Source organism: Nannospalax galili, unplaced genomic scaffold (assembly GCF_000622305.1).
Source record: "Nannospalax galili isolate Female #2095 unplaced genomic scaffold, S.galili_v1.0 scaffold86, whole genome shotgun sequence".
Taxonomy (NCBI): domain Eukaryota; kingdom Metazoa; phylum Chordata; class Mammalia; order Rodentia; family Spalacidae; genus Nannospalax; species Nannospalax galili.
In genome coordinates this window covers 932,924-950,121 of record NW_008354174.1, presented here as the reverse complement: position 1 = coordinate 950,121, position 17,198 = coordinate 932,924, and the positions used below count along the sequence as shown (strand labels likewise).

General features: G+C 40.6%; 1 protein-coding gene across 1 annotated transcript in view; it reads right to left on the bottom strand.

Moving 5' to 3' along the window:
* The window catches only part of Ppp4r4 (protein phosphatase 4 regulatory subunit 4), a gene marked incomplete in the record, with an annotated part of 101,853 nt that extends 84,870 nt beyond the window's left edge, over positions 1-16,983 (bottom strand). The window contains 1 exon segment of the mRNA XM_017802741.2: positions 16,918-16,983.
* Positions 16,984-17,198: the final 215 nt, after the last annotated feature.

Sequence of the window (17,198 nt, the reverse complement as noted above, 5' to 3'; positions counted from 1 at the left end):
AGCGGGATAGGGGCTGTCTTCTATGTACCCATAGTCAGATAGTGGGATAGGAGCTGTCTTCTATGTACCCATGGTCAGATAGCTGGATAGGGGCTGTCTTCTATGTACCCATAGTCAGACAGCAGGATAGGGGCTGTCTTCTATGTACCCATAGTCAGATAGCTGGATAGGGGCTGTCTTCTATGTCCCCATGGTCAGACAGCAGGATAGGGGCTGTCTTCTATGTCCCCATGGTCAGATAGCTGGATAGGGGCTGTCGTCTATGTTCCTTTACAATCAACGTTAAAAGAAAACACTGGTTCTTTACCAAACACTGCCTAATAAAAAGAGACAAAATTAGTACAAGGAAAATTATATGAATGTTTAATGTATAAGTTAGTGGGCTAGAAGTAATGTTATTTTTTAAAAAACATTAAACATTTTCTTGAAAAAATAAAGACAGGAGGCTATATCTATTTGTTCAATAGCATATCAAGAGAAGAAATGTTTTCCAAAATAAATTTTTGAACACCACCTCCCAGCAAGTTTCTGCTAACAAGTATTTGAAAATCACCTTGAATAAATTATATACACACACGTATATAATCAGAAAATTACAGAAATCTTGTTCCTACTTTGTTTTACAAAGTATTTGATCCTGGACTAGAGAGTTGGCTCAGTGATTAAAAGAACTGGCTGCTCTTGCAGAGGACCCAGGGCTTGGGTCAACCCTCCATTAACTCTAGTTCTAGGAAATCTGATGCACTCTTCTGGTTCTCTGAGGGCATTGCACAACATGGGTACACTTATATACATGTAGGCAAAACACTCATACACATACATAAATACATACATACATACACAAAAAATTTTATGTGATCTTGTTAGGCATGATAGCGCATGCCTTTAATCCCAGCACTCAGGCAGCAGAGCCAGGCAGACGTCTATGAGATCCAGGCCAGCCTGGTCTGCAAAGTGAGTTCCAGGCCAGCTTGGGCTACAGGAAACTCTGTCTCAAACAACAGAACAAACAAAAAAGTATCTGATCCGACTAAGCAGCAGAGAGGAGAACAGGTACCTGCGACATCTGGTGCCATCTCAGATGATAAGCAACTTTGAATAAAGATCTTAAGGAAATGATGGGGCTAGCGAAGCAGGAAACATGCAAAAGCAGAGGAAGCAGCGATGTAAACAGCCACGTACCTGGGTCTGCTTGGTGTGAGAGTAGCAAGGCTGACTGGAGTAGACACCAAGGGAAAAGAATAGCAGAAAATGAAATAAGGGGCTGGAGAGATGGCTCAGTGGTTATGAACACATACTGCTCTTGCAAAGGACCCGAGTTCAGATCCCAGCACCCACATCAGGAGGCTCAAAATGCCCTGTAGTTCCAGTTCCAGGGAATCTGATGCCCCCTTCTGGCATCCTCAGGTACTTGCACTCAAGTGCACCTACCCATACGCTAACACACATGCACACACATGATTAAAAATAAAACAAATATTTAACAAAGAAAAAAGAAAAGGAAATCAGAGACATAAGGGAGGAGAAGGAGGTCATAGAAGTCAGAAAAGCACATACTCAGACCATTAGGAAAACTACAAATAAACAACCAAAAAGACAAATGGAAAACTCAAATATTTAGAAAGTAAATACATTGATAAATGACCTATGAATTAAAGTAGAAATTTCAAGTGGAAATAAATAGTTTTCAAATAAAATGAAGTTACAACATACCCAAATTTGAAGTACACAGCCAAAAGCAATGCCTAGGGGAACTGACAGTGCCGATGCATGTACTAGAAGATCTGAAATTAGTACCTATGCCACCACCTAAGAAACTAGGGAAAGAGGGAAAACTAAACACAATACAAGTAGAAGGAAGGAGACATAAGAGAGCAAAGGAAAATTAACAGCACTGAAAACAGAAAAGACCTGGTCTACAGTGAGTTCCAGGCCAGCCTGGTCTACATAGTGAGTTCCGGGCCAGCCTGGTCTACATAGTGAGTTCCGGGCCAGCCTGGTCTACATAGTGAGTTCTGGGCCAGCCTGGTCTACATAGTGAGTTCCGGGCCAGCTGAGGCTACAGGGAGACCCTGTCTCAAAAAGAACAACAACAAAAAAAAAGTTACTAAAGTCACACGGTAGTTATTTAAAAACTCAGTAAAACTAAAGTTGATAAAGTTCTAGCTCTGCCAACCAAGAAAAAAATCAGAAACACACAAATTATCAGTCTCGGGAATCAAAGGCACTTTACTACCAGTCACTAACATTTAAAGGACATAAGGAAACCCCAGCACAGCATAATCCAATACGCATAACTTATTTTTTCTCAGATAATTTAGATGAAACAGAATAAGTACTTGACAAGCACAACTATCAAAATTCATTTAAGAAGAAACAGAGAGTAGAAACAGCCCTGCTTCTATTTAGAGAAATCTGCATCTTGTGCTAAGGAAAAAGATTTTTCAAAAAAAAGATAATTCCTAGCTGGGTGTGGTGGCACATGCCCTTACTCCCAGCACTCAGGAGGCAGAGGCAGGTGGATCTCTATGAGATTGTGGCCAGCCTGTTCTACATAGTGAGTTTCATGCCAGCTGGGGCCACAAGGAGACTCTGTCTGAAAGACAGATGGATGGAAGGAAAGAGGGAGGGAGCGAGGCAGCGAGGGAGCGAGGGAGCGAGGGAGGGAGGGAATTCCAAGCCTAGATGGCTTGATTAACATTTAAGACAAAAGTACCATTTCTACATAACTGCATCCAGAAAGTAGGAAGCCACTTCTCAAGTTACTTTCTGAATATTACAGCAAACCTAGGACACAAAGACAGCACAAGAATAAAGGACTATAGATACCACTGCCTCTCATTAATACAGATTCAAAGTCCTAGAGACTGAGGAGACAGTTTAGTTGGTCAAGTGCTTACTTACAAGCATAATGACTTAAGTAAAAGCTGGGCACAGTAGCACATACCTATAATCCCAGCACTGGGGAGGTGGACGGAGGGTATCCGGACTTGCTGGCCAGCTAGTCTAGCTGAATCTGTGAGCTTCAGGTTCAGTGAGAGACCCTACCTCAAAAAATGAGGTCGAAAATGAATGATAAAGACACTCAACTTCAGCCTCCAGCCTCCACAGATATACACACATATGACAAAAAGAAAAAAGTCAACAAAATACTAGCATGTAGAGTCCAGAAACGTAAGAATACTTTTCATCATGATCCATCATGATCCTAAGCAACCACATGTAAAAATCATTTCCCTCATACAAATTGTCTAAGATGTGTCCTCACCCCCAACATGTCCAACCTGCCCTTTTTGTGGATCCTTTCCTTCTCTGTGACTGTCCACTCTTCAAGCAAATATAGTTCATGGTTGTATTTCTATGCAAACGTAATCTATAAACATTACCAAAAGATCTTACATTCTTTCAACAAATTCAGATAACTTATTACAAAAGAATTTCTATGATCACTTGAACTCCATAAGACTTCGCTGTCTCATTTTTTTAAAACAGATTTTTTTTAATTCTTTTATTGTTTTATTTTTATTTTACGTGTGTGCGTGTATTGCCTGCAAGTAGATAAGTGCACCCATGCTGTGCAATGCCCACAGAGGACTGAAGAGGCTGTCGGATCCCCTGGAACTGGAGTTACGGACAGTTGTTAGCTGCCACATGTGTGCTGGGATTCAAACCCAGGTCTTCTGAGAGAACAGCCAGTGTTCTTAACCGCTGAGCCATCTCTCCAGCCCTCTGTCTCATTTTTATACTTGAATATACATTTTATCCTGACTAGAACTCATCCTGACCCAAAAATTAACAAACCAAAATCTACAATGTGTAAAACTTTTAAAAATTATTTATATCCAATTTTTCCAGTTCAGTAAAAAAGAGAAACATATTTATGGTATGATTGTAATATTATTCCTTCCAGTCCCTAACGAAGCACAGCCACTTTCTGAATTATGAATAACTCCCTTACACATGACCCTTTTCTGAAAGACTGACACTGTCCACCTTGCAGTTTCTCTTCTCGAGTCATCTCCACTAGCATCACCTAGTGGTGATAGAGTATGAAACTGAGGTCGCTCTCCATCCCATTGCTTACAATGGAGGACAGGCAACTGAGTTAAGAGAAAATTACAAATTCTATCAGGCTCAGCCCATCATTTTGAACCAGTGGGGGAAACGGGAGAAACGTTTCCTGAGGAAATCAGGTGACTTGTATGTTATCACAGAAACAGAAGCCAAATACCTGATTTTATAATCACAAACTGCTTGCAAACTGAGGCCATATTGAGGAAAACATGAACTTTAGTCCTTATTTGTAGCATATACAAATTTCAACTGAAAATGGGTCATAGATATAAAATATAAAAGCTAAAAATCTTAAAATTTCTAAAAACGTAAAAGACCTTGGTAACACTGTTCACATTTGGGAAGTATCTCCTAAATACATCAAAGGAAGTATTAACTATAAAGAAAAATATCAGGGGCTGGAGAGATGGCTCAGTGGTTAAGAGTAAGAAGACCCGAGTTCGATTCCCAGCACCCACATCGTGGCTACGAATCATCCTTAACTCCAGTTCCAGGGGAATCCAAAGTCCTCTTCTGACCTCTGTGGCATTGCATGACACCGGTGCTCCACATATGCAGGCAATACACTCATACACATAAAATACAAATAATAAATAAAATATTTAAAAAAGAAAAAGAAAAACATCAATAAACTATATCTCATCAAAATTAAAAACCTTGGGGCTGGAGAGATGGCTCAGTGGTTAACAGCAATGAGTGCTCTTGGCAAAGGATCTGGGTTCAATTCCCAGCACCCACATGGTAGCTAACAATCATCTGTAACTCCACTTCCAAGGGATCTGACACCCTCTTCTGACTTCCGTAGGCACTGCGTGACAGGTGCACTTACGTACATGCAGGCAATACCCTCATAGACAATAAAAATATTTTTTAATTAAATACGTTTACTTTTCAAAAGACAGATTTAAGAAGAAGAGGCAAGCCTCAGCTAGAAGAAAATGCTTGAAAGCATATCCAACAATGGCCAAATATTTGACCGGCTACATCACCAAACAAGATGCACCACTACTTCATACACACATGTAACCTCGAGTGGTCACTGGAGAAATCTAAATTTTGAATATTATGAAATATCATTACATACCCACTAGGACTGCTTAAAATTAAAAAGACTGATTGTTGGGAGACCTCTGTTATGCAAAAGTCGAAGCCCCTTCACACCGGACAGCTCATGCAGCTCGGGGAATGTGCTGCGGGCTCCTTTTCATAGCAAGGTGCTTTCTGGCATCTTTCCTGTCTCTCCCTTTGAAGTGGCCGCCACAGATGCCTTGACATAAACATGGCCTTTGGCTCTATGCATACCATGCCTTCCTGTGTGTGATTTTTACAGGTAGACAATAGTCTAGCAGAAACCCACTTCCACATGTAAATAAAATATCTCACAAAGTATCTAAAAGCTTTTACCACTACCCCCATGGTATATAAATATGCTAGTCTTCTCTTAATAGTCGGAGATCAGGTCAGAGACTGGGAGATCAGGCCAGAGACTGGGTCGCAGAAAGCTGGATCAGCAGAGAGCTGGACAGCAAGGAGCAGAGATACAATAAAGCAGTAAACACAGGCTAAGCCGTGCCTTGAGTCCTGTGTCGTCCTTCCGGCGACCTGATCTCACCGGAGAGCAGCACTCTCCGTTACCGACCCACGGATATCCTAGCTTTCGCCGCCTCCGTGTTTCTTCCCTGTGGAGTTCACTGGCCAGGACTCCGCACTCCTGAGGAAGGGCATAAGGGTGTAATAGGGGAGGCATCCCGACTAGATAATCCTCTAGTAGCAGAAGAAGCTCTCCGCTCCAGAGAAGTGTGTAGCTATCAGCTACAGCCAGCATCAGAGAAGTCTTCACACCTGCCGTCTCCAGAGAGGCGCAGCCGGCCAGGCCCGCCAGCCGCTAGCTAGCCAGCGGGACCAGAACCACGGGCGGGAGAGGGCACGCACACCTGACCCTGGGCCACATCCAGAGTGAATGTGGCCGGGAGCCCAGGCGCGCTCCCCACATCGCCTGCAGCCAGACTCACGCCGGGATTAGCCAGGTGTGGCGGAGACCCCAGGGTGCGACACGCACCATAACTGATTACAAAGAATTATACAAAATGGTCCCATCACTCCAGAGCAGCAGAGCTAGTTCATAAAATGTTCATATACCTCCACACAGCCCCATGGTCCCACTTCTAAATATTGAGCAGTGAGTAAGGAAAGCACATGTCCACACAAAAGGGTTGTTTCTGTGTTTTGTTCAGTTTGTTTTAAGCAGGGTCTCACGTAGCTCAGGGTAGCCTCAGACTCACTTTGTAGCTGAGATTGTCCTTGAACTCATAATCCCCCTTGCTTTCACTTCCCAAGTTCCGGGATTCCAGCATGTGCCCCCAAAGCCAGATTCATGAAGGAATGTTTATAGCCACTTAGTATTAAATATTTAAAAACTCCAAAAATTTCCAAAACTACCCAAAATTACTCAATTGTACTTCAACTGATTAATAGCTAAACAAAATGTGTCATATCCAATAAATGGGATAATCACACATGAAACAGTGTGGATGAACTTCAACGTAATTACACTCTGTGAAGGGAGCTGCACAAGAGCAGACGCTCCATACCCACAGGATTCTGGAACTGAAAACTCATCTACAGTGATGGAAAACAAAGCAATTGTCTGGCGTGGAGGAGGGGCTGGGGGATGGGTGAAAAAGGATAACAAAGGGACACAATGGCACTCTGGAGATGACTGACCTGTTTACTACCTGATTATAATGTTTTCACAGATAAATACACATGTAAATGGTAATCAGGTTTCACTGTTTAAATATGTAGAGCTTACTAAATGTCAATTATACTGCAATAAAGCTGGAAAACTGAAAAAACACACTCACCATATGACTCACCATGTTCCACTCTAAAGCACTTATTCAAGAGATACGAAAAATATGTCTACATTGTAGAACAAGCAAAGCTGATCAACAGTAACAAAAAGCAGATGAATGGTTGCCTAGGTCAGGGATGGCATTAACTGCAAAACAACACCAGGGTAACTTCCTCTATGCTGACCAGAATGCTGATCATACAAGAGTATCTAGTTTTCAAAATCATCAAACTGTATGCTTACTTTATTTAAATTATACCTCAATGAAGTTATTTTTAAAAATTGAAGGTGGGTTGGATGTCTCAACCAAGAAAACTAATCATCAAGAGAAAATTCTGACTACACGAAGTTTCTGCAAGGGAATTTGCCTCTATATCAAAAGTAAAACATGTTTTGCCCTGCCAGCAAATGGTTGGAAGGGCCTGTAAAGATTATCCTTCGCTGAACACACAACTCTGTATCATGCCTGTGCACTCTACATACATTTCCTCAAATCCTCTCAACAATCCTACAATCCTATTCCCACTTTAGATCAAGCAAGACTTGGGCTCAGAAAAGAAAAGCAAATTATCCCGTTCTACCAAAGGACGGAGCTCATTCTCCACAAATACATCTAGGTCTATCTTAATATCAAGTATTTTCAACACAACACATGATTGATTCTCAGTGCTCAAAGCACATGTGCATTGGGGATGACTTTTATTCCACTAAAAAATTTTAATGCATTTATTGGCTTCCTAAACAATTATTTCCTAAAATACAAGTATTTGTTGGTACAATGCCTTTCATTTTCCAAGAGAAACCTTGCACATATACTTAATAAATATTTGGTATGTTTCAACTTAAATTTATAGGAGTTATTATAAAGCAACTACTATTTGCATTACAAATCTTTTCCATTATGAACATCTCTGACTGGAGGGGAAAATTACATTTTAAGGCACTTGATAGAAAAGGGTATGACAGGCTCTATAGTTCTTCATGACATAATTATCACATCAGTGTCATTCGAGAATAAGGAAGCAGCACGGACTAAGCCTCAGCACTTTTAATGACTATCAAAGTCCATGAAAAATACTATACTAATAAAAATGTCAGGCCTGGAAATACGGCTCAGGGGTTAGGAACACTGGCTGCCTTGAAGAGGACCCAGATTTGATTCCCAGAACCCACATGGCAGCTAACAACCATCTATAACTCCAGTTCTAGGGGATCCATCACCCTCTTCTGAACTCTCTGGGCATTGCACAACATGGGTGCACTTACACAGGTGTAGGCAATACACTCATTAACATAAACTAAAATAAATAAAAATCTTTTTAAATAAAAAAAGTCTGTGTCAGCCAGGTGTGGTGGCACACGCCTTTAATACCAGTGCTCAGGCAACAGAGGCAGGTGTTGTGAGTTCAAGGCCAGCCTGGTCTACATAGTGAGTTCAGGTCAGCTGGGACTTCAGGGAGACCCTGTCTCAAAAAGACAAAAAAAAAAAGTCTGTATCAAAAGATAAGCAGATTTTTAAAATTATTGCAGCTTTACTTAATGCCAATTTGAAGACAGGTATTATTATCACTTTGTACAGTTAACAGATTCTTGATGTGAAAATTAAGAAACCACTGTTTTGTTCAACTTAGAGCTGTGAGTCAAGCAATAAAAGTCCAAGTTTTTGCTGGGAACTAGTTAAGGTATTATTTAGGATAAAATTCAATCCTTATCTATGCCCTAAAAATGTGGTATGAATTAACTGTTCATGGAAATAAACCATATACATATATTTAAAGCTTACATGTGTGTTATAGCTACATTATAATTACATAAGTTGGCCTATACTTTATTCAGATGTATATAATCACTTATTTTAAATGACTTTAGAGTGTTTTATAAGAAATTTTTAAGTATCTTAATAAGTTAAGATAGCTATATTTACAAGATGAAGCTGACAGCTTCCACAGCAGCATCACGCTACTGACCTCCAGGCCACCTCCAGGACATTATATGGGTCATTTTACATTGATGAAAATAGTCTACTTTTTATTTTTGAGCTTTCCCTGCAGCTCCCATGACACCACTCTGCTTTCCACTGATTCACAGAATGAGGCTTCTGAAGTTTCAATGTGTAGGAAAAAATAAAGCAGCTGCCTCCCGTGGTTGTCCTCAGAAAACAGAGAAAAGAAATGGAAAATCATCTTCAAGCCCCTTATATTCAGAGACCTAGTGCTTTTCCAAAACAGGGAATTCACAGTGTTCCAAGAATTTAAGTAATTTGCCCCTAGGAATAATAGATGTACATCTGAGATCCGTCCACAAACTCCTCTTAATATAGGAACTGCTCCTTCTGTCCATAATGAAAATGAGGATACCCAAAATGTAAAAAGTAAGTCAGCTGTATGTACATCATCTTCCCAGAGGACCACACTGGGCAATTTTTAGGAATGGGACCTCCTGGACTTATGAAAAGTCCACAGACTGGGGATAGCACTTTCAGAAATAAACAGATCCAACACCTACTTTGTTTCAAAAATACACAAAATGTCTCCTGTCTGGTAACCAAGATTCTTCTAACTGGCAGCCTGGCATCATGACACTAACTGTAAAAATGCACAAAACTCTCTTTCTTGTAGAGAAAGAAAAGTTAACTGAGGTAAAGAAGTCCTATACAAAGGACAGAAACTTCCAAAAGCCATAAACTAGACAGGTTACTTCTGATGTGCTAGAAATCACAGACTAGGAAGTCTGTCGCTGTTGTTTCCTAAAAAATACCATCAGGACCACTCACGTACTGCTGAGAGAAGTAGCAAGTGATAAAAAGTGCTTTAGAAATTGGTCCATTCTTTGAAGCTGGATTTAGGAACGTGCTGTAATCAATTATCCTACCTCTAGGAAAGGTAACTAAAAGAAATGCATCTCTTTACTCAGAGACATATATAATGCTTGTAACAGCATTCTTCATAAAAGTCCCACACAATGAACTGCAAGTTATTCATCTAAGAATGCCATACAGAAAGGAAAATGGACAATCTACTGCTCCTTACAACAATACCGATAAGTATCTTTTTAAATGCTAAGCACCGGAAACCAGGCACAAGAGAATACATGCTATGCTGTGGTTCCTAGTGCATAAAAATCAGAATCAGACAAACAAATCTATGATGACAAGAGAGTAGCTCTACAGGAGGCTGGAGAGACTGAGTCCAAGCGAAGCTACTGGGCTAATCCCAGAGACAATGTTCTATTTCTTAATGGAGATGCAGTTCCACGGGTGTGTTAATTTATGAAAATTCAACAAGCTGTATATTTATGAATTGTGTACATTTCTGTATATATTCAAGCTTTGCATCAAGAACAAAGAAAATATACACTTGTTGGTCAAGTGCTTAAATGCAATTCCAAATTTGTTGATTTTTCACTTTAATATTTAAAGAGGTACAAAGAGCAGACTAGACTTTAGGACCTCACTATGGAGCCACAGATGCTCCACCAAAACACAACCAAAAGGCAGGTCTCAAAACTAGGAATCATGGCAATAATAAATAAAAGGTATGTGAAGAAGTAAAAGTTCTTTAAAACACAAGCATACAATGGAGTTTTCCATACAAATCTTTATTTTTGGACAGCAAGAGGGATGGGTATTTTGAAAGATAAAAGAATCAAAAAATTATGGCAGAAAACTAGCCATTGGTGTTGTCCCTGGCTGCTGCCCCATGAGTTCGTTTCCACTCACCATCTATTCTAGTCTGTTTCTCCATTGCTGTGATGAAACACTCTGACCAATATCAACTCGGGGAGGAAAGGGTCATACATATCCCGGGTCACAGTTCATCCGGGAGCCCAAAGTAGGAAATCAGGGCAAGAACCTGGAGGCAGGAGCTGGAGCACAGGCCATGGAGGAACAAGGCTTACTGGCTTACTCCCCTGGCCCCTGCTCAGCCTGCTTTCTTATGCAACACAGGCCCACCTGCCCAGGGGTGGCACCACCCACAGCGGGCTGGGCCCTCCCACATCACTCATCAAGCAGGTGCCCCATGGACATAGCTACAGGCCAGTCCAATGAAGGCAATTCCCCTCCAATTGAGGCTCCCTCAACCCAGGTGTGTCAAGTTGACACTAAAGCTCTCCAGCACACCATCCTTGGAAAGCAAAGAGCAAAACGTTTCAAAACTCACAGCACTGCTGGGTGTGGTAGCACACACCTTTGATCCCAGCACTCAGGAGGCAGAGGCTGGCGGATCTCTGTGAGATGAAGGCCAGTACTTTAAAGTGACTGTAAACGTAAGCAACACTGGGTCTGGAGAGAAGCTCTTGCACCGACAGCTCTTGCAAAGGACGTGGTTTTAATTCCCAGCACCCACATGGCAGCTAACAACAGTCCTTAACTTCAGTTTCTGGGGGAATTCAACACTCTCTTCAGACCTCCACAGGCACTGTACAAAAGGGGTGCATTTACATGCAGGCCATACACTCATACACATAAAGTATTTTAATTTTTTTTAATTTTTTAAATTTTTTTTAAAAAAGTAAGCAACCTTTAAAAGTGGGTTAGGTTCATTGTCTTGGTTTGCTTTCTACTGCTGTGATAAAACACTCTGACCAAAACCAACTTGGGAAGTAAAGGGTTTATTTCAGCTTACAAATCCAGAAGTTAGGACAGAAACTCAAGGCTTATTATACAACCCAGAACCACCAGCCCTGTGGTAGCACTGCCCACAGTGGGCTAGGCCCTCCAACATCACTCAACAATCAGAAAATGCCCCACAGACATGGCCACAGGCCAGTCCCAAAGAGGAAATTCCCCAACTGAGGTTCCCTCTTCCCAGTGTGTTGACAACTGAAGCTATGAGAAATGCACTAACCGATTAACACATTTAACACCTAATATAAGTAGCAAATTGCTAAGATAAGGATATATATCTGCAAACCAACCTTACTGCCAATCAGTTTAAAATGCTCTTGTGAAGTGTCTGGTTTCTAATAAGGACTATCAGCAAAGAAAGCTAATAGATATCACAAACGACAGCTGATAAACTTTGTTTACTTATAATTTATTAAGTTACTGGAAGAAAAAAGTAATACCACTATCCTCTTTAAGAGTGTGAAATGTGGAGCTGGAGAGACGGCTCAGAGATTAAGAACACTGGCTGTTCTTCCAGAAGACCCAGGTTTGAATCCCAGCACCCACACGGCAGCTAACAACTGTCTGTAACTCCAGTCCCAGGGGATCTGACAGCCTCTTCTGACCTCCGCGGGCATTGCACGACATGGGTGCACTTACCTACATGCAGGCAACACTCATACACATAAAATAAAAAGAATACATTTTTTTTAAAAAGAGTGTGAAATGTACATAGAGCACCTGAGCGTCGAAGAAGGAAGAGCAGGAGACCAAAGCACTAACTTTAACTGGGCACCAGCTGGGTGCCAGCTGCCTCGCACATTTCACAAGCCTTCTGGGAAACAGGGATTATTTCCACTTTGCAGATGAAGAAAATCAGAGGTCAAAAACCATTAGCAACTTCCCTATCATCATGAAAATAATGAATAATAGAACACGATTATAGCCTGTCTGTCTGATTCCACTGCCCACAACTCACAATGTCATGAGCCACTTATTTCCTCCAGCATTTTGGTCATCTTAAATATACTTCATTGTACTAAGAGGTTCATTTTTATATCACATCACAAAACACAGAAAAACTAAAAAATAAAACATGGCTGTCCTTTAAGAGTTTAAAATCTTTTCAACAAAATGCACGCATTTTGTACAAGTTAAGAAACATAAACCAATGGTTGTCTCTTAAGGGATGCAGCCACTGAAATGACACAGGAGCTAAGAGAAGTCTGGCATCTGGATGTTTTCGGCAAGTAGGGAAGGCCTCAGGGCAGGTGCACAATGGCAGCCCTACCCTGGCAAATGCTGGACAGGTCTGAGGAAAGGGTACTCTGGGATGAGGAAAGGCTGGTTCAGGGTGACCATGATGGATCTGAATAAGCATGAACAGACCAGAATGACTGCTCCAAAAGGTGCAGGTCTGAGTAGAGAGAAGCTAAATGTTCATCCAGTGCTGAATGGACCAACAAAATGTGGCACAGCAGTCCCTCCTTACCCAAGATTCTGCTTTCTGGGGTTCCAGTTACCCATACTCAATCACTGTCTGAAAATATGAAATGGAAAATTCCAGAAACAAACACTTCATAAATTTTAAATACCTTGCCATGTCTCTGAAAGTAATGAATTTTCTCATTGTCTTGCATCATCCTGCAACACAGTGTATGTGCATTCAAACTGCCAAAGCACAAGGTTAGTGACACCGGCAACTTAGGCCAAAGACAAGCTGTAAAGTGCTTCCTTTAAGTGAAAAGGTAAAGGTTCTCAAAAAGGAAAACAAACAAACAAAAAAAACTCGATACTAAATACATGGTAAGAAAGAAACACCTGAAACGGTCAAGAAAAAGAAAGGTGCTCGTTTTGCTGTCTCATCTCAAACGATGACCGTTATGGCCATGGTGCATGGTATGTGATTCATAATGATGGAAAAAACATTAAATTATAGGACTCAGCACTGTCTGCAGTTTCAGCATCCATTGGGGGTCCTGAAACATACGCCCTACAGGTAAGGGGGAACTACTATATACCCGTGCAATGGAAAACTAATTGCGAATAAAAGGGAATCTAGTACTGCTCTATGAGGAGCCTTGAAAAGATTATGCTAAGTGAAAGAAGTCAGACACAAAGTCCACATACCAGTCCATTTATAGAAAAGCTAGAACAAGCAGGTCCACAGAGACAGACAGCAAAGGAGTAAGCAGTGCCCAAAGGCTGGCCGGATTTGGAAGTGAGATGTGGCTGCAAATACTACTGACTTTGTTTATGGGGAGACGAAAATGTTCTAAAATTGATTGTGGTGGTGGTTGTACAATTCTGTGAATACACTGAAAACCACTAACTGTACACTTTAAAAGCATAAGCTGTATGGAATGTGAATCACATTTCAATAAAGGCATTTTTTAAAAGTGAGGAACATATAGGACATCACAGAAAAAAGGGAGTCACACAAGGGTTTTAAATGCCTGAAGAGTCTAGAATTATCTGGGGGGAAAAAATCAGAGGTTTAAAAGTGAAGATTTACTTGGTAAAAATGCTGTATGCATACTTTGACTCTTCTCTAATAACATTATTCATGTAGTTTGAGTACATTCCTAAAATACACACCAAAATCACACAGAAGAGGGAGAACAGGAAAAGATGCTGTGATACAAGTTTGACTAAGACACAAGCTGTGACTATTGGGGAAGTTGTTTTGCTTCAGAGCTAAATGCCACAGATGGGTGTATCAGCATTGGATTTATACAAAATCATCAGTGTCAAACTTCAAAGGCCATAATGCTCTAAACATATTGTACAAATGGTGATGACAACTGACCTGTCACATTTTCAGGGTGAAATAATGAACAGCATATTTGTTGGTCACTGGATGGCAGTTGTCTGTCTATGAGGCTTTTTTTGTAAATGTCAGAGACAATGTAAGGGCTATAAGAATCTCCACTAACCTAAAGTTTCTCCCACCGATGTCTATACATTTAACTAAGTTCTAATTTAGCATTAAGATTCTGAGAGTTTTAATATGGACAATGAGAGCCAAAGAAACAGATCGAACACACAAAAGCAGCAAACATAAATATACATGGTTACGTATATACATATTAAATACCTAATACAAGGAAAAGTGAAGCGCTCAAAATTAAACCTGAAAATCACCAACAGAGGAGGAAGAACTGGAGTCTGTATTGGGTTCTACAACATTGAGAAGAACAGTTTTAAAAAGGAATAAATCATATTTAAAATAGAAAGCTCACTCCAAGAGAGCAGATGAGGAAGCTTTAACAGAGGTACTTTGAATACATCTTTGATACAAGCCAGCCCCTCCTCTGAATGCTAGAAAAGAAAAGAACCCTTCAGGCATTCCTGGCACACCCCCCCAGAAGCTGGCCTGAAGGTGAGATCCCACCTGCCCCCAGGAGGTGGGGAGATGGAAGGAACACAAAAGAACTTGGCTGGAGAACCCACAGACAAGCAAACTAATGTTCCCCTTCCTAGGCACCTCACCGGCCTCCTTACAAGTAGGTTAAGTCATAAGGAACTAAAGGAGACGTGATATCTTTTTAAGCTCCCCTCTGAAAATGAGGAGGGCCCATCTGCCTCCATAAGGGCTTTTCTAAGTTCCAGAACTAAGGTAAATTTCTGTTCTGAGTCTGAAAAAATGAAGGAAACTTAGACAATAGTTCTCTAACCAACAATAAAAGCAAAGTAGAAAACAAACTTTGCTAAAAAAGAAGCCTTATCACTGACATCTAGAATAAGGTGTCTGCTATCACCAGTAAGTAGAGCAGGACTGTTTCCCAATTATAGGCCAGGGTTTATACTAAAAGAAAAAAAAAACAGTATTCAGTGGGAGCAAGTAAGGGCTTATTTGACATCATTGACTACTGTCTATTAAAAGAAATTTATCCAACAATCCTCAACTGTCTACCCATTTCCAGAGAATGGTAAAAGGCAATTGGCAGAGAGGATCTCACTGTGTAGTCCTGGTTGTCCTGCTATTCCTTATGTAGCCCAGGCTGGCTTTGAACTCTTGGCAAATCCCATCTCAGCCCCCCCATACACTAGGATTATACAGGCCTGAGCCTCCATGTTCAATTTTGCTCTGCTTTGCTTACTTGCTGTTTTTTGGATAACTGTTGAAGGATATGGTCTGCGTGGTCTAAACAGTAAGTAAACTGATACAAGGTAAAAGCAGAAACGCAAAAGTGCCACCATCAGGGTAAAGAATAAGAAAGAAGAAGAAAGAAGTCCTAAAAACAGGGTGGGGATAGAAGTCAGTGGCAGACTGCCTACCATAAACAAGGCCCTGGTTTTGAGGAAGAAGAGGGAAAAAGAAAAAGAGGAAGAGTCATCTTGGAAAAGGAATTTTTTATAGAATTAGTCAATATCATGGGACTTAAAATATGATCTATAATCAAGAACAGAACAAGAAACTGGTCAGCACCTGAAACTGGCCAAGTAGACCTAAGCAAAGGGAATCAGGATGACACCTATTCCAAGAAGTAAACAACTAGTTTTCAAAATCTGATGGGGGGGAGGTGATGTGCAAAGAAAATAATTCTTAAATAAATACACACAACTTGCCTTAGGAAATTTTCTATTTCTGAAGAATTTTCATCAATAAATTTACCTTTTTACATGATTCAGAAAATTTACATCAATATTTGCCATAGCTATTGTTTTAAGCTATTCTCAAGAGCCTGTGTGATAGTCTGAAATCTAAATGAGAGTAGATTCAATTTTTTTAAACCCTCTCAGGCAAAACTACAAAGCTTACACAGCAAAAGTAATATAAAAGACACTATCCTGAAGACGAACCCACATTTGGGAAACTTTTTTTCTACAGAGAAAATAGCATATAATGTTCAGACTCTACAATGAACTTAACAAGTAATCACTGGAGGCCAGGTGTGGTGGCCCCAGCACTTGGGAGGCAGAGGCAGGTGGAGCTCTATGAGTTTAAGGCCAGCCTGGTCTACACAGTGAGTTACAGAACAGCTAGGGCTACAGGTAGACCCTGTCTCAAAAAAAAAACAACAGAAAAAAAGTAATCACCGGATACCCTAAGTCTTATCTACAGTTAACTGTATCTTATATGAGCAAAGCTGGAAAACAAATTTTTTAAATGATAAAATTCAATTCAAACCATTAATTGTTCTGCCTGTGCCTCCTCCAAGCAATATTCTTTAAATTAGAAGTTATTTGATTTCAGTTCTCAAATTCATAAGTCCAAACCTAATCTAATTCATCACATAATTAAGTGTGATGCATGTGAAGGTACTCAGTTCAAGCGAGAAAGTGAATCTGAACCCCATCAATACATGACATCCGGGAGAACGATCATCTGTACCGCCACAGGAGAGAGCAGCAATTTCACAGAAAGACTGAGAAATACCTGAGCAGAAAAACAGCCCTGTCAATATCACCGAGGTCTTCATCAACGGTCAACCTCTCTATTTCTTCTGGTGTCTGTCAAGTATAAAATACAAATTAGGTGTACAAAACATTGGTTAGTCCTGCCTCCTGCCTCCCAATGGCCCTCTAAGTGCAGATTCATGAAAAAGCTTTAAAATTACAGTAATGAAAACTAATCAAGAGGCTGGTGATGCTACAATCTTATCAAACACAAGTCTCGAATTGGGTACTGGGGGACGAAGAAAGGGGCAATCGGTTTTA